The 19,783-nt window shown below is 32.5% G+C and overlaps 1 protein-coding gene across 4 annotated transcripts in view; it reads right to left on the reverse strand.

Annotated features, from left to right (window-relative positions):
• The window catches only part of LOC115215016 (mitogen-activated protein kinase kinase kinase 13), a 183,184-nt gene that overhangs the window by 104,945 nt on the left and 58,456 nt on the right, over nt 1-19,783 (reverse strand). The window contains exon 1 of one of the 4 annotated variants that reach the window (XM_036505482.1): nt 13,477-13,603. The exons of the other annotated variants lie outside the window; for them this stretch is intronic. The gene's annotated coding sequence lies outside the window, so the exon portion shown is untranslated. Of the gene's footprint in view, nt 1-13,476; nt 13,604-19,783 lie in introns of those variants that run through there. 4 annotated transcript variants of the gene reach the window in all.

Genomic DNA, 19,783 nt, shown 5'->3' on the forward strand with positions numbered 1-19,783 from the left:
AATGCACTAAAAAACTTCACAAATTATATATTTTACCTAATCTTAAGGAATTGTGTTCTTCCTCCCTACACACGCATCATCATCATCATTACAATATCCACTCTTCCATGCTTGCCTGTATCAGAGAGAGTTTATTGAGTCAGATTTTCTATGGCTAGATGCCTTTTCACATCTTTCCATGCAAGCTAATAATTCCCCCATGGCTGGACATGTTTTCATGGAAGACTGGAAATGAATACCACTTGTATGATGGTGACACTCACAAATATTATGTGATGTCAAGAAAAAATACATGAACACACACACACACACACACATGCATGCATGCATACAAGACACACAAACCACACACATAAATATACAAAGGTTTTCTTTCAGTTTCTATCTCCAAAATCCACTCACAACTACAGTAAAAGACATTTGCCCAAGGTGCTATGCAGTGAGACTGAACCTGGCATTATGTGGTCATGAAATGAACTTCTTAACCAGATAACCATGCCTATACATACATACATACATACATAAATACATACATACATACATACATACATACATACATACATAAAACACACACATATTAGATAACAATAGCGCAATAGCATGGATTGAATAGGCCAACATGACCACATAACATATATGTGTGTGTGTATGTGTGTGTGTGTATTCACACATTCAGTATGTTTGCCTCTGAGATATAATTTTATATCCCGGCATGTAGGATACAAAATCTAACCTTAAAGCCATTTTCCCTGTACTTGCAGCCAGATTGGTTCCATATATATTGCTAATAAATTAAATTAATAATTCTATACACAAAATCTACTTTAAGGTGCATACCATACGGTTATGCCTAAATGTATATGTCTGTGCACATACAGATTTAATATTTAACTATGGCAAAACTCTAATCTATATCACATGAACAATGTCAGGTATTATAATAGACCGACAAAATCTCTTTGGAGGATTTATCAAATATTTAGTACGAGAATAGCAGATTATCAAAGGTGATGCAGGACAATGTATGTTTGAATCTCAGTAATGACACTTAGGTAAAGCATTTTGCTATGAAATCATGTGATTAACACATCAAATACAAAACACAATGTAATTTGAGAGGTGAATGATATTGCATTGCAAAGAATCTGTTCAGATATTGTTAGAAAAAGATGCACAAATAGTAAGTGGGGAGAAAAACTAATATTTTCTTTTAGGATGATAAAAATTATAAAAAAGTTGTATGTAAAATATTTTATTTAATAAAAATGTGTGAATTTTATATTGATGATATCACTTTTACTCAATATAAAATAGAAAATGTCTTGAAATTTATGAGAAGTTAAAAAAATACTTTACACCTAAGTAGATAATTATTCTTATATATTAAAGGACTAATTATTGAAACATAAATATATTTTTAAAAATACAGAAATTACTGAATATTGTATGTAGCAGGTGAAGTATATTTATAAATACACCTTGGAAATATTCAAAGTTTATATATAAATTCAAGATATAAATACAGAAAGAAAAATGTGAGAAGGAAATAGTTGTTACAGACAGATAAATTTTTCATGTGTGTGTAGGGAATAAACCCAAAAGTAGAAAGGGAAAATCAATTTAACTGTATCAAAAAGAATAAAGTAACAATGATATACCTCTCTTTATTTAATTATCAAACATGTAAAATAAAATGTTGATTCTATATCACTAAAACACGACAAAATGTTTAAAACATTTCTGATAAAAAAAAAAATCTAAAATAAAACTAGTTACTTTACGTAAATATTCATTTAAAGAAATGTTGAGAATTATCTAAATCTTTGCCTTAATTCCTGAATTGGTTTATCATTTGATTTATGTATAAGATGAAAAAAAAAATTATTTTTCAGAATAAATTAAGCTTATTATTAGAGTTACTTCATTACTAAGTGCATTAGGAAATTAAATTTTATTTTGAGAGCATGTCATGTAATACCTTATTACCAAGTGCATTAAAAAAAATTTACTATATATTCATAAAATATCTATTGATAAAAAGAAAAATACCCAGTTTGTTAAAAATGAAATTCATTGAAATAGCAAGTGAAATTTTCACATAGCAATAAAAACCTGCTACTCTCTACGTCTGAAATGGTATAACCCAACTCTTTTTAAGTTGGCTGGGAGAGACCGGATCAATAAACTATTCCCAGCAAACCAGTTCTTGTTAAAGTATACTGATTGGTTAGACTGAGTTCCATGTCATACATACAGCTAAATATCTTTTTCATGGTTAGTGTGACAGCTTGTATTCTGACGAATCTTTTTTTTTTAAGTCTCACAGATTAAGATGTCTGTTTCTAGTGTAAATAAACTGGCTTGCAAGAGATTATAAAAATAAATGGTTTAAATATAACTACCATAACAATAATAATCAGTGAAATATTTATCCATATTATTTTTAATATGTTTAAATAATGCCTGGATAAATTAAGAGAATGGACTTAATTAAGATAAATGTTACAATTATTCAGATAATTTCCTTGAAAATCTAGTTTATAAGCTAAATTATTAATATAATTTGTTCACAATATTTACACAAATAATTATTAATGGAAATTTTTCAGCCAGAAGATATTTTTAGATTAATGTAAAATGGTATTCAAATTAGTTTCTTTATAATTGTATATAATTCAAAATTTTAAATTCATAATATGATTTCTCATATTAAAAAAAAACACAATAAAATAGTTTTATTTCGATAAATTTATCAAAGACATAAACTGTTAGATCTGTCTTAATATATAATTATTTATATGAAACCATTTTCATCTTTCACATAATTTTATATATATGCATGTGAGTGTGTTCTATAATAACACATAAATGTAGATATTTGATAATAATTCATTTCAATTTAAATGGTGACAGATAAATTGGGTTCAATTGCCAGAAGATCAATGTTAGAACTAAATGCTGTTATTAAAAAAAAATTAAAATTTAGTCATTGTTTATAGCTTTTCCATTTTGCTATTTGTTTATTTAAGAAGCCAAGTGGCATATTTTATACAGGTATTAAATGTTTTGTTGAGTTGTAAATTTCATTCTAATATTATTTATACTTAAAAGTTATTAAATGCATTGATAAATAAAAGACATACATAAGTACCCTACAAAACTTTTATCAGTATATATAGTTTTGTAAATCTTTGAAAATTCCTGATGAAGCCAGTGATTGGACTAGATCATGGTAGCCAGGATGCTGTTAGTCCACAGGGTGGTTTAGATTTTAGTCTCAAAGTGAGGGGGATTTCTAGAGCATGAAACCTGGCATATATTTACTGAATTTGCAATCATGTTTCTGGAATAACATTCTTGGATGTGTGTGTGTGTGAGAGTATTTATATACCACACACAACTGAAACAGTTTAAATACAAATGGCATCAATATATCATACTTAACATACATAAGTATACACACTTGAAAGGCAAGATACTGTGGTTTTCATCTGAAATAAAATCTCTTATAAATAAGTTGCAATAAAAACACAATAAGTATCAGAGTGAAACAAGAAAGTCATCCTGGTACCAGCTAGAACACCAGATGCATTTCAGCCTTCTTGGGCATTGTCAATGATGTGTACCAGTAGCCACATGCCTAGACAAAAATTGTTGCTTCTTATGTATAGGAAACAGCTAGCTGCTGCCAGGACAATTTGAACACAGCACATCTATAAGTGATTTTCATTTAAGTTATGTGCATCGGAGTTTTGTTCAGCCTGGCAGCTATTCACATATCAGCGAATGTACTATATCCTGTCTTCTATATACTGGAGGTGAAAAATTTTGTCCAGGTTTGCTAAAACATATCATTGACAAGGCCCAAGAAAGCTGGTATGCATGCGGTATTCTTGCCAGCTTCTGCCAGGACAGTTTTTCATCTCCTTCTAATATATGTTGTGTTTTTGAGATAGTACATCTATTAGAGATTTTATCTCAAATGAAAACTGCAGCCTCTTGCCAGTCATCGGTGAATATACGTTAAGTATGATACATAGATGGCTATATATATGTGTGTTTTATATACATATGTAAAGTGGAGATATGTGGCCAAGTGGTTAGGATATTTGGCTCATGATCATAAGGTTGTGAACTTGATACCCAGTAGCATATTGTGTCCTTGAGCAAGACACTTTATTTCATGTAGTTCCAGTCAACCCAGCTGGCAAAAATGAGTTGTATCTGTATTTCAAAGGGCCACACTCTGTGTTATTCTGAAACTCATTGAGAACTATGTTAAGAGTATGTGTGTTTGTGGAGTGCTCAACCACTTGAACATTAATTTTACAAGCAAACTGTTCTATTGATAGGATCAAATGGAACCTTCATTTTTGTAACCGAAAGAGTGCCAGTTAGTTATACATATATACATAAATAGATCAAGTCTACCACCCAAGTAAACCATGATAGGTCTGTTCACAAAATGCAAACAACAAGGACAACTGCTGCAAGGTATTCAGTCAACTGTTCTAACAGTTACACCAATTCACCACCCTGGATTGGAACATTTTTAACAACCCCAAAAGGAAGAAAGGTTAGCCATGATGGGATTTGAACTGAAATAAAAGCAGCATAGTATTCTGTTAGGCACTCTAATGTCTATGCCAGTTCACCAAAAATTTCACAATAAGCAAAACAAATTAGATATGTATACTCCATGCTTCTTCTTCTGATCCCACCAAATGTTATGAGAAAATGATTAATAACTGCCTCCAAGGGGACTACACACACACACACACATCTATATATATATATATATATATATATATACAATGTTACCGGTTTTGATGTATTTCATCTTATATATATATATATATATATATATATATATATATATATATATATATATATAAGATAAAATACATCAAAACTGGTAACATTAATATTTTTATTTATATACTCTTTCATTAAATTGCCTCTTAAACAGAAATGTCTTAGACTTAATTCAGTGCTATTTCCAACTCCATCTGTTTTATATATAAACATTTGATTTGTATAAATCTCTAATCTTTTTCCAACTATATATATATATATATATATATATATATAATATATATATATAGAGAGAGAGAGAGAGAGAGCTTCTGTAAGAAGAGTAAATTAATTCCATGACATGATATATCACTGCTTGGAAAAGATACCACATGTATTGGTAATAGAGTGACTACTAGTGTGACAGGGAAATCACCATTGTTAGTGCTTATAGTATCTTCTTATGTCAATAATTCTAGTACTGACAGAGGCACGTTATACATTAGTAGGTTATTATGTGCTGAAAGGAATTAACTTTCTTTACTGGGTGAGAGATGAAACCAACAATGGCATCAGCTATTTATGATAAAGATGCATGCTGTTAATCTGATATATAATCATTCATAACCCTATCATAAGACACCATATATTTCACATTCCTCATAAATTTGCCAATCATTTTTATAGAGCCAACAAAGGAGCATACATGCAAAAATAGCTGCTAAATTTCTTCAAATTACACCCTTCTCATCATCATTATCATTGTCATTATTTAACATCCACTTTCCATGCTGGCATGGGTTGGATGGTTTGACTGAGGACTGGCAAGCCAGGTGGCTGCCCGAGGTTCCAATCTAATATGGATACCCTTCCTAATGCCAATCACTCTGAGAGTCTAGTGTGCGCTTTTTATGTGCCACCAGCATGGGTGCCAGTCAGGTGGCACTGGCATCGACCACACTTGAATGGTGCTTTTTACATGCCACTGGCATGGGTGCCAGTCAGGTGGCACTGGCATTGGTCATGCTTGAATGGTGCTTTTTACATGCTAGACACATTACAAAATGGGTTAGATATATAAAAATGATGGGATGGTCCTGTTTGGAATACCTTTGCTTACAAGTCAGTGTTGACCTCAGAGTTAAACTACTACAACAACAATACCTGAATTTTTTAAAATGAATGCTATATTTTTGACACTACAAGTGGTAGAACATAGATATTGCCCTGAAGGAAAGCACAACTGTGGCGTTGTTGATTAACCATAACTGAACAGATCTATGCTTAAAGGCAAAAGCATATAGCCTAGTGTTTGGAGTATTGCACCCACAATCCCAAGATCATGGTTTCAATTCCTGGATGGGGTGGTGCGTTGCGTTTGTGAGCAAAACACTTCATTTCATGTTGCTCCAGTGCATTCAGCTGTACATGAGTAACCCTGTAACAGACTGGCATCCCGTTCAGAGTGAATGTTGTGATCTTGGTCCCTTACACACCATGCAAACTGGGTACCAGGCCTATGAGTTTCAGGATTCAAGACAGTATTCACTTTTAAGTTCAAAGGTATTCCTGTCATAACCATTCCATACTTTTCTTTCAGGCATAATGGACCTAGTATGACATTACCCAATGTTTCCACATCCATTTTTTCAAGTTGGTATAATTTTATATAACAAATACTTTAATACTATTTTTTTTTAACATATTGAGAAACCTTATAGAAGCTTTCTTACTAGTTCAAGCATATTGTTACTGTTGTTACTGTTTGATACTAGAGAAACCTATGATCAAAGGCATTCTACCAGTGACCATCCCATCTGTTTTCTAAGTGTAGAGAATTTCTAAGGCAGTAAAGTATAATTTGAAGGAAATTTAGGTGTTATTTCTAGCAAGCCAGATTGTTATAAAGGCCTCTCACTCTTAACAGCTCAAAACATGTTGGCATAAATAGAGAGGTATGTTTAACATAAATAATCATGAGTTAAACTGATTAGTTATTTTAGTAATTTGTTCAAATGATCAATTAAAAATTAGGTGTTTGTGAGTATGTGTGTGTGCATGTGTGTAAGAGAGAGAGAGAGAGAGAGAGAGAGAAAGAGAGAGGAGAAAGAGAGAGAGAGAAGGAGAGAGACAGAGAGAGAGAAAGGGAAAGAGAAAGCTTAATCCCTCACACAGAACTCTGTGCCACATAATTTTCGTATTTCAAAGAGAAAAGTTTGTCTTGTGAACTGGGCACTAGGTGTGCTTTACAGCACTGATATCACTTTTCAGGTAAAGATAATAAAAACAATAATCTTACTAAATCAATTATTCAAAATTTAGAATATTTAATGAGGTTAATTACTCAACTTGTTGCTAATAATCAAGTAAACGCCAAAAAGATAGCAGATTATCATTTAGAATTTATACTAAATAACACCAAACATTAATAAATTCATTTCACAAAAGGATGAATATTTCTACCTTTCTCATTCATGTGATTCTCAAGTGAACAAGTACCAGACTCAGACCCCCACCAAACATAACCGAAATTCCCCCAATCTAATGGGCTGATGTAGGGAAAGTGCATCGGATTTCCTCCACTCCACTCCTTCTTTATGAATGAGAACACAAAATACCTTGCATCCATATGATTCTTTATGATAGTAATGAGCATGTTTAATCGCCGTCGTCATCATCATCAATCCTTGGACATTACTACCTTGAGTCCTAAGACTCACGACATTGGTTACCCAGTTTCTGTGGCATATAAGTCACCAAGATCACAATAACCCCCTGAATGGGACCCCAGGCTACTGACAGCTGGAGCAATGTGGAATGAAGTGTTTTGTTCAATAATACAATATACCATCTGGTCTAGGAATTGAAACCATGGTTGATTGAAATCATGAGCATAACATCCTAACCACTAGACCATATAGCAGCACTTTCTTTACCATAGTGTTGGACAAGTTTAAAAGATTGAAAACCATCTTAGCTCTATCAAATATAGCAATTTGTCTGGTCTGTCACATATTTCCCCTAAGATGAAGGGGCTGTCCCTTCCCATCATGAGGAATACTGCCTTCTCTTTACTAAAGAAAAAACAAAATCTGCTTTTAAAGATTTTAAAATAGGCTTCTCCCCAATTAACATAAACTTTTATTTACATATCTACAGCCATGCTAATCACATGATGTGTGTGTATGTATGCGTGTTAATGTGTCAGTGTGTTTATGTGTGAGTATGTATACACATTTTGCATTTAAGCTCCTATCATTAGAACGAAGGGGGAAATAAGCCAATAAAATAATACGTTTCATGCAGATTAAAATCAAATGAAATATTTGTTCTGGTATCATGCTTTTACTTATTTAAGCTTCTTCTTCTCAGAGGACAAGTAATTGGGCAAGATAAAGTTCCAGTAAGCTAAGGTCAGTCGACTAGTTTTAACTTTTGATTGAAACCATTTCATTCTACTAGAAAACAGGCATAAATAAACATTATGCAATATTCCTCTTTGATACATCCTCTTTGACCTTACACCTAAAAAACAATATCTAATAACAAGTATCATCTGTCTTCTTTCCCTTTTTATTTTTCATTTTCCTATGCTATATTTTGGTATTACCATTTAGCATTATCTACTCTCCATCATGTGACTTATTGAATACTCCTTTATGCTGATTTCAAACTCAGAACCTTTACCTAATTTCAGTAGTAGGGATTCCAAGCTTATACCTTACCGAGTGAAAATTTCATAATAAAAAAAAATAGGGGATTTAATGACTATTAGAAATGAACCAATCAAAATATGAGCCGGAATTGTTTCAATCTCGATGAACAAAATTGTAGAAATAACAACTAGGAAGGTCATGTGAGTATAATGTATTTGAAGGCATATAAGACACACCTTTTCCAAAAACATGTCTCAAAAGAATCCCCTACATATGAAATAAGCCCCACCCCCCATACGCTAATTTTGTCCTTAATGCTCTTTATCCCGAGTAAGTATGTGCTGCTGAAATTGGGGTGTGTCTAATATATCCATGTACTTTTTATGGCATCAAATATGGTAATTTCTCTTGCTCAGTCATAAATTGTTTGCCATTTTAGACAGAACGTCTAGCAGTTTACCTCTCAGTAGTATACTTTCATATGACTATTAAAAAGCCGTGATTGTGATTATGACCTATATAAGAATGTAAGTGCATTCCTTCTATGATTATGGTGTGCAAAACAAAAAACAAAAAAACCAGGTGGGGATTCTCATGATGGATCCTCATTTCATGATTTGTTGAGAGAAGACACCCTAATTCTCCTTCTGCTGTTAGTAGCATAGTATGTTCAACTGCTATACAAAGCAATCAACTTTATAACACCTAGAAGAAATGAGCTGGCCTTCTTATATAGTTCATTATCATAGCAAAAGGTTTCCTAATATTTAAATTTATTTCAGTATTTCTGATTTCTACTGTTTTGCAACCATTTGATTTCAGGTTCAATTCTCTGCACAGTACCTTGGGCAAGTATCGTCTACTATAGTCCCAGGCTGACCAAAGCCTTCCGTGTGAATTTCGTAAACAGAAACTGCATGGGAGCCCATCACATATGCAAACACACACACACACATCTTTGTTTCTGTGTTTGTCACCTCCCCACTGCTTGACAGCCAATGCTGGTTTATTTACATAACTATAACTTAGCAGTTCAGCAAAAGAGACCATTAGAGTAAATACCAACTAAAAAATAAGTACTTGAGTTGATGAATTTAACTAAGAAATCTTTCAAGGAAATTTTGGAAATTTTAGAAGTATTTTAATTTCAAAGTATCATGCAAGTTTAGTAATATATATTATACAGTTCAAGATAAAATTTTGTTGAAAAATATGTGTACAAAAATATTTAATTAATTTTGTACTTGCAGAATCAATTTAATACACTGTTTAAGTTTTTTCCCCTTGTAAAACTAATTTCATTTAACTATTGCAACTGAATATGAAAATAACCACAATAGCTATCATCGTTGTCACTGCACAGATTTCATCTATTGCAGATATTTTGTTCTAATTCAACTAAAAATATCATCATCATCATCATAATCATCTAACAGCTGTTTTCCATGCTGGCATGAGTTGGATGGTTTGACAGGAGCTGGTAAGTTGCAGGGCTGTGCTGAGCTCCCATGTCAGCTTTGGCATGCTTTCTATAGCTGGATGCTCTTTCTGAAGCCAATCATTTTACAGTGTATATTGGATGCATTTGTTTCTGTGTCACTAGGACTATATATATATATATCCTGGTGGCATGTAAAAAGCACCATTTGAGCATGACTGATGCCAGTGCCACATGACTGGCTCCCATGCTGGTGACATGTAAAAAGCACTCACTATACTCTTGGAGTGGTAGGCATTAGGAAGGGCATCCAGCTGTAGAAACTTTACTACTGGTGCAGCCTCTTGGCTTGTCAGTCCTCAGTCAAACCATCCAACCCATACCAGCATGGAAAGCGGATGTTAAACGACAACGACACACACACACACACACACACACACACACACACACACACACACACAAACACCCACTCACACACATATGCAATGAGAAATCAAAATAAACATCTCTTACTTTCAAATGATTAAATTAATATTAAAGATTAGTTTTATCTCCTACATTTATCAATTTTAAAAAATCTTTACTTTTTTCAATTTGAAGAAAATAATTAGTATAAAAACATTTATTTCTTTAGCAAAATAGATTAACAATCACAACTCGAAGTTATAAAATAACGATAATGCTAAGAAGAGGTTTTAAAATTATGGAAATAATAATAGTTTCAAAATCTGGTACAAAGTCAGTAATTTCAGAGAAGAGAGTAAGACAGTTACATCAATTCCAGTACTCAACTGGTATTTATATTATCAACCCCAAAAGGATGAAAGTAAAGTTGACCTTGCCAGAATTTGAACTCAGAACATAAGCATTTAACCCAGTATGCTAACAATTCTGCCAGCTTACTACCTTAATGATGATGATAATAATAATAATAATAATAATAATAATAATAATAATAATAATAATGATAGTTTCTATATTTTTTTAATGTTTTTCATTTAATAATAACCCTTTCTATTAAAGGTACAAAACCTGAAATTTTGGGGGAGGGGTAAGTCAATCACATCGACCCCAGTGTTTCATTGGTACTTAATTCCTTGGTGGAATTTGAACTCAGAATGTAAAGACAAACGAAATGCTGCCAGCTTGCTGTCTCAATAATAATAATAGTAGTAGTAATAATAATAATAAAAATAATAATAATAATAATAATAATAATAATAATAATAATAATAATAAAAATAATATTAATTTCTATATCTTTTAAATGTTTTTTTATTTATTAATAATAATGAGTTAATTGTATACATAAGCTCATCATCACCATAATCAGCATCACTATAATCATTAATATTGCTATTATTATTATTGCTGTTATTATTATTATTATTATTAATATTATTATTATTATTATTATTATTATTATTATTATCATTATTATTATTGTTTTGTTAGTAATGACTATTATTTTAAGCGGTTTTTTCCCTTGAGTATAAAGTTGCTTTAGTAATACTGAGACACTTGTTTGTTACTGTGTATATAATAGACAAGCTCTTTTGCGAAAAAGCTTTCTGTCTATACTTCCTTCATTGTGGTTACAGTTCTTAATAAGTAGTGTGTAATTCCATTATTCTAAACTGTTACAGTAGTACTAAGTAGTTTACGACAAATAACTTCACTTTCAAATAAGATTTCCTAGATATTAGCCTTTTAAAATAACAATTTAGCTTGACATTATTTCATATCATTTGACATATAAGGAAGTCATGGATTTTATGCAACCTATATAAATTTCAGTATATGTATATAAAAGCTATACAAATATACATGCTATTTAGGAAAATAAATATAATGTTTATAGTATATGAATATTAATATTGAGTTATATGGACATTTTAGTCTGAAACTTCTACTGATTGTGACATTTCATCCTTACAATAATTTACAAAAAATATTTATATAGACGTGCTTTTACACACTTATACATCTACATGTATGTGTGCATGTATATATAAATATATGTATATATAATATGAATATATATCATATGTATATCTCATACATATATATATGAATATATATCTCGTATATACATACATAAATATATAATGTATACAATATATATAAACATAGATATTGTACACACACACATACAATCATAAACACCTATATATATATATATGAATATATGTATATATATATGCATGGATATGTGTCTGTATACATACATACATATATATACATATATATATACATAAACATACACACACACACACACATATATGTATATATATATATGTTGTTTGTATTTATGTATAGTTATATATGAAGACAAATGGAATGGTCATTTAAATCATTCAATCAGAGTATTTCATTTAATTTTGCAAAGAAAAGGTTGACAGTGACTTTGATATTTCACCAGTTGTCGGTGAAATTTTGGCATCACTGTTAACATTCCTTTTCTTTGCAAAATTAGGTATATATATATATATATATGTGTTTGTGTGTGTGTATGTATGTAAATATATATGTATGTATATATGTGTGTGTATATATATATATTTATCTTGCAACACAAATTCATAAACATATATGTACGTAGGTATGTATATGTACACACACACGTATATATACATAGTTATAGACATTGATGTGTATATGTATATATAGATACATACACACAAATATATGTATGTATATATGTATATGTATATATATATATATATAAAGATGGTGATGATATTATATATATATATACACAGATATACATATGCGTGTGTGTATATGTATATATATGTGTGTGTGTGTGTGTGTATGTATGTATCTATATCTATCAATCTCTCTCTCTATATATATATATTAGATAGATAGATATAGATACAGATATATATACATATATATATACACACGCACACACACACATGTATATATATCTGTATATATATATATCATCATCATCCTTATATATATATATATATATACATACATATAATTGTGTGTATGTGCCTATATATACATATGCACATATACACATCAATACCTACAGCTATGTATATATGCACGTATACACATATGTGTGCGTACATGTATGTATAAAGAGATACATAAATGGAAATACACAAATAGCTAGTCAGACAAACAGACTACCTGACAAATGGATACCTAGATACAAAATTTTCAGATTTTAACTAATTATGGCAACCAAAAATGAAAAAAGGCAATAAATATAACATCGGTTTATTTTAACAAAACTCTTTTTTATAGGAAATTTATGACATTAATGCCTTCCCTACAGACATTAAGACCCTTAAGTAATTAAAATATTTCCAAACAAGAACTGAAACTGTATCAACAGTTCAATTTATATTTTACACAGGCCAGAGATTATTATAACATGTCTATCTTGCAAGATATCTAACCTTGAATTGAATTCTGAACAAAATTTAATTATGAATGTCTGCAAAAACCATATTATTCAGAAATAAGACTTGGATATTTTAAATAACAAAGGAATCTAATTAAAGACCCATTTTATTTTTAACTCAGTAATTAAATCTATGAATGATGAGGGATATGATTTCCTCTTACCTGAGCTGATAGTTCATAATCCGAAAGCGAATCAATCATGTGACAACATAATAAGCAGAGTGTATTTAACAGGAGAAATATGAGTAGCAATAGTAAATACTAGGCTTACAAGTAACAATAAGGGAGCATAAATATAGTGGGGCTTTGTTTTTGTTGTTGTTCATTTGAATTTTAATGGGAAAAGGAAGAAAATCCAAAGCAAAATCATATTAATTCTATGCTACCAGGTTGGTTGGGAAAGCGAACAATAGTAGCCGCTGAAGCAGTAGTCCTAGTTGCTGTAACCGTAATGGTAGCAGTGACAACAACTCTGGCACGTGTGCATATGGGGCTTTGTCTAAAGTCTTTCATGCATCCAAGTGATGGGCTCCTATTAACAAACTGGATTGATTTAAAAGGGAGAAGCAGACTCTATGTATATAGCTACATCATCAGTGCCTTCCTTGATTATGTTTATCTCTGTAAACAGTTATGACAACTATACGGGTAGTGGTGACAATGAATATCAGCAACAGTAAGGAATGCTCAGTAAGCTCAAGAGCATGTATGATTATAGTGGTAAAAGTAGTAGAAGCAATAGAAGGAATGATATTCTTAAAGAAATAGTTTCAAAAAAAATTATGCTGGTTACAATGTTGTTGGTAGTGGTGCTGCTGGGGATGGAAATAACAATAAAAATTATTCTGGAAGTATTGAAAGAAGAAACAATTAAGATATGAGCTAAGATGAATATAATGATAATAATTACTGCTAGTATTTTGGTTAGCTTTCCTTATAGTTATAGAAAAATATAAGAGATGAGCACAAGGTGTAAAGCTAGGTTTTTAAAGAACATTTATTTTATACTTTTAATTACGTATCATTTGATGAAAAAATTACACATGAGTAGATCTATGCCTTCAAGAAAGGCATGAACCTCATAGTAATATGTAACAGGTCAGGTGTTGGAGCATGTGCCACTGCAAGTGCATTTCTGCATTCACTGTTTGTCAGTATATTCCTGGGTCCTCCCAGGCAACCCATTGAGCAGAGTCTCATTCAGTCCCCATCTCTGTGAGATACCTCCTCAGCTGCTGTGACCATGTGGCATATGGTCGACCAACACAAGTTGCCAACCCAGCTGAACCCTCAGTGAAGACAACATGGTAAGCAGCATTTAACTCGGAAAATCAAGCAACATGGCCAAAGAGTCAGAGCTGGCACTCCTGAATCATACAATGGACAGGATGTATCACCCTTCAAAAAATGTTGGGCTTCATAACTATGTAACAAATCAATTTTAATATTGTTGGAAACAAATATTTATTTATATTAATCAGGATGTCATATTGTTGGAATGGACAAAAATTATTAATTGATATATGAACACACCAAATTCTAATTTTGTAGATATTTATCTTACTTAGTTTAAAATACGTGAAATAATAGGAAACAATAAAACAATGAAAATAAAAAAATGAAACATTCCATAAAGTCCAGTATTTAATTATTTTAAATTGATACAGAACTAGGTTAATTTTAATACTAGTCAAAATGTGAGTTTTTCATTGCTATGAGAATTAAAATTTAATTGTTTTAATCTGCATACAAACCACACATACACACACAACACATTATGTTATATGTATATAGACATAAACAGATAGATATGAATACATGTGAATATATTTGTGTGTGTGTGTGTGTTGTGTGTGTGTGTGTGTGTGTGTGTGTGTATACATATACATGGTTAAGAAGTTCACTTCCCAACTATGTAGTTTCAGGTTTAATTCCACTGCACAGCAACTTGGTCAAATATCTTCTACTCTAGCTCTGGGCCAACCAAAGTCATGTGAGTGGATTTTGTGCACACAAACTAAAAGAAGCTTGTCACATACTTACACACATACAAGCATATAATATATATGTCAGTGCACACATGCACACACACACATGTATGAATGTGTATGTATATATATTTGTATGTGTCTGTGTGTTAGCATTTGTTTTTTGAAAACTGGTAAGTTACAACCAGCGATGTTGCATTTTCCCTATCTGCAAATCATCCACTGGTTTTGCTTTTTCAAAGATGTGTAGAATATGAAATCCCTTACTAAAAACAAACAAACAAAATAGCCGAAACAAAAAAAGATATCGGTTAACAACAAGAAAAGCATCTGGCTATAAAAAACATTGCTTTAAAAATGTATTTGTATAGCCCATGCAAACATAAAATGACAGGAACATGCGTGTGTGTGTGAGTGTATTAATGTTTGTTTTTATGTTCAGTTATAATAAAAACTATTTTACATTAATCTATGGGTTACTCTATATTTTTGTAGAGTAGAAATTTATTATTCTTTATACATTTATATAAAATGACATGAACACATATGCGTGTGTATATATGTGTGTGTGTGTGTGTGTGTGTGTGGTGTGTGTGTGTGTGTGTGTGTGAGTGTGTGTGTGTGTGTGTGTACATGTGTGTGTATATATATATATATATTTATTTATTTTTATATGTGTCTGACAGCGTAGGATACGTGCTACTCATTCTTATAGTAAATCAAGTTGTACAACAAGAAGGTATCACAGACAGAACAGGTAGAGGGCAGAGCAGCCTTATCATCAACTCATCAACTGCCACAAGAGCAAAGGTAATGCACTGGCAACAGAGAAAACTACAGGTAAATTGTTGAAACAGGTTATGAAAGTTACAGAAAAGGTTGTAGCCCTAATTAATTAGGAACAGAAATAGCCAAGTTGAGATACAATCAGCTTTGTACCAACTAGATGTACTATTGATGCCTTCTTCCTAATGAGACAACTTCAGGAGAAGTATGTAGCTAGTAATAACCCCCTATATCTAGCATTTGTCATCCTGCAGGAGGCCTTTGATAGAGTTTCACACTCTGTAACCTGATAGTCACAAAAGAAACTAGGCCTTGATGAGTGACATGTGCCGGGGCATATGAGCCACGTACAAGAGGTGCAGTGAGTAATGAGTTTAGTGAGCAATTTAGTCTGTTTTGGGGCTCAGTTCTCACACCCCATTTGATTATTATAGTGCTCCATGTAAAATAGAGAAGTTTAAAATTGAATGTCAATGGAAATCTCTATATGCTGATGATAAATGAGTAGAAGATTTACAGAAGAAATTCTAGATAGGGTAGCAAACCATAGAACCAAGAAACCTCAAAGTCAACTTAGCAAAGAAGGACACAGCTACCATCAGTAGACAGAAATTTCATATAGTCTACCCTGTATAAACTATGGAGACATAAATGGCATTGTGGGATCACAGACGGGCTAACACAGGAGGTCAAATTTTGGGGTGGCCCCATAATAGCAGTAAGAATACACAGGAAATCAATTTCTTCAGTAGGATCACTAGAAGTTGGGAATCAGTTTTGTTAACTAGGTAATCCAATTAGCAGTGTAAATACAGCACTGAAAAATTTCAGGAAACTATTCTCTCTGCCAATATCAGTCAAGTTCACACTCATGCTTTCCTCTCTGATACTCATACTCTCTCCTCTTCCACCCCTTTGGTCATCACTCTTCAATTCATGATCTCAATCACATTTGTCATGAAAAGACAGAAACTACATACAATGAAAAGGACTCTTTGGTCTTATTGAGAATATGACAACCTCTTCAATATTGTACCCAATACACTCTGTAAAGTATTTGGTAAGAGAAATAGGAACATGTACAAGAGGAAGGCCTTGAAACTGCACATTCTTTCTTTATGATCTCTAAAATCTATTGGTATCTTATTATGTAGGACTTCTGATTGCCAGCACTTGCACAGGGAAGCTGTTTGTAAGTCTTTGGTCTAACTGAGGATATGACAACCTTTCTAGTGTTTGTGCACTATAAGCAACATATGGTTCTCTGAGTTATCAAGGAAAGCTTCATCAAATTTTACATCTCTTTTTCCGTGATGGTATAGGTTAGAGGGGTACCATAGTGTCAAGTCATTTGTCCATGCTCTTTTTTTTTTCTGGCACACACAAAAACAGAGCGAAATAGATACATCTCTAATTGTACCTGTCATGTTTTGTGTGTGTGTGTGTTTTTTTTTTGGTGGGAGTTTTGAAACTTTGAAATGGTTTTTGCAACTGGTTGTATTTCTTTGCACCAGACACTTTAGAGCATGGAATAGTGCATTTTTCATATCACCAACACAAGAGGTTATCCCTGGCAAAACAAATGATTCCTTACAGTGCTTTGTTATGTCCATTCACTTCCTTGTTTTTCCATATGTGTGTGTGTGTGTGTGTGAGAGAGAGAGAGTAAAGAGGAGAAATTCAAATTTTGTATATTGCTATTCAAAACAAGTGCACTTATATCAAACTCTGAAAGAATCATAAAACAAAAAGTTATAATCTGTACAAAATGTCAAACTTGTACTGTCTTGATTCAGCTTATCCAAATCCCCCTTTATATCCCACTGTTTTAAAAAATTTGAAGGTATGTGGCCTAGTACTTAGGATGTTGCACTCATGACCATGGTTTCAATTACTGGGCTGGGAAGTGTGTTGTGTTCTTGAGCAAAAAACTTCATTTTACATTGCTTCAATCCATTCAATTGTAAACAAATAATCCTGCAATGAACTGATGCCTGATTCCAGAGGAATGATGTAATATCAATCACTTACAGGGCCAGGTAAACAATATGGAAATTGGTTACCTGGCCCTGTAAGTCCTGTGACTTAAGACAGTAATGGCCAGGGTTATAAAAATTAGGATGGAAAAACTGGATATTGAAGTTCTAAATATAGTATCCCACAACAAAAAAGAATGGTTGGTCTTAATAGTAACACCTTTGAGTATAGGTTCGCTTGATCAGAGCTAAGATGGGGCTAAACAGTAACAACAATAACAAGGGTATTTAATTATGTATTATTTCAAAAATAGGTTTATAATCATATAGTTACATACTTAGACTTGTGTCATGGTTTCTTTGGCAATTAGTTAGAGATACTTCAAGCAAATGCACTACCTAATAAATAATTATTATAATCAGATTACTATATTTTATCAGTATTATGTATTGGTCAAAATATACTGGAAACAATTTTAAATGGAATGAAAATGAGACATGAGGTTTTCTTTCACAGGTTGTAGTCATTGGACTGCAACTAGTGCTTGTGATTTGCCTTCAAAAGGTTTTAGTTTTTTTCTTTTCTGCCCCTCCATTATAGTTTAACCCCTCATCTCTTGGTACAAAGACACCTTCCTCAATACCATTGCTTCTCTTAGTTGCAGGGTTTTTGTCTTGCAAGTTATTTGGTGACGTTGCCAGTGCAAGCACCACCTAAAACACACCCTGTACACTCAGTGAAATGGTTGACATAAGGAAGGGCATCCAGCCATAGAAACCATACCGAAACAGACAATTGGAGCTGGTGTAGCTCTCTGGCTTGCCAGTTCTGTCAACTGTCCAATCCAAGCCAGCATGGAAATGAACATTAAACAATGATGATATATATGTGTATATATCATCATCATCATTATTGTTTGACACCTGTTTTCCTTGCTGGCATGGTTTGGACAGTTTGACAGGAGCTGGCAGACTGGAGAGCAACACCAGGCTCCAGTTGTCTGTTTTAGCTTGGTTTCTATGGCTTGATGCTCTACCTGATGCCAACCATTTTGCAGAATGATACTGGTGCTTTTTATGTGGCGTCAGCATGGGAGCTTCTTGTGTAGCACCAGAACGGTGCTTATTACATAATACCAGCACAGGTGCTGTTTATATATACTGACTGAATAAGATAAGGAACTAAATCAACCTGTTACTCAATTTGTGTTGAGTGCTACTTCCAGTCATACAGCTCATTTGTGTGTGTGTGTGTGTGTGCACAATTAATTTCTGGTGGTGTAAAGTGCTCATGGTGGTGCCACATAAAAATGCCCCATGTAGTGCCATGTGAAAACACTTGTCTGGTATCATGTAAAAGCACCCAGCACACTTTGTAAAATGGTTGATGTTAGGAAGGGCAGCTCTTTAGCCTGTCAGTTCTAGTCAAACTGTCTAACCCATGTCACAGCATGGACAAAGGATGTTAAATGACGATGATGATGATAATATACACACACACACAAAACAAAGCAAATACAAATAACAACAACAAAAGTCAAAGGAATGTTCACAGTTAATATTAGTGACATGCAAGAAGGAAAAAAATTAGAAAGAAAAAGTTAATGCCTCCATCCTAGTCTTTCATAGGAAACCAGAGGAAAAGAGATAAAAAGAGAGATGAGAGCCAGGTAAAAAAAATGCATGTGGGTGAAGTTCACATTCTCACCATTATCATCA

This window comes from Octopus sinensis, linkage group LG8 (assembly GCF_006345805.1).
Source record: "Octopus sinensis linkage group LG8, ASM634580v1, whole genome shotgun sequence".
NCBI lineage: Eukaryota > Metazoa > Mollusca > Cephalopoda > Octopoda > Octopodidae > Octopus > Octopus sinensis.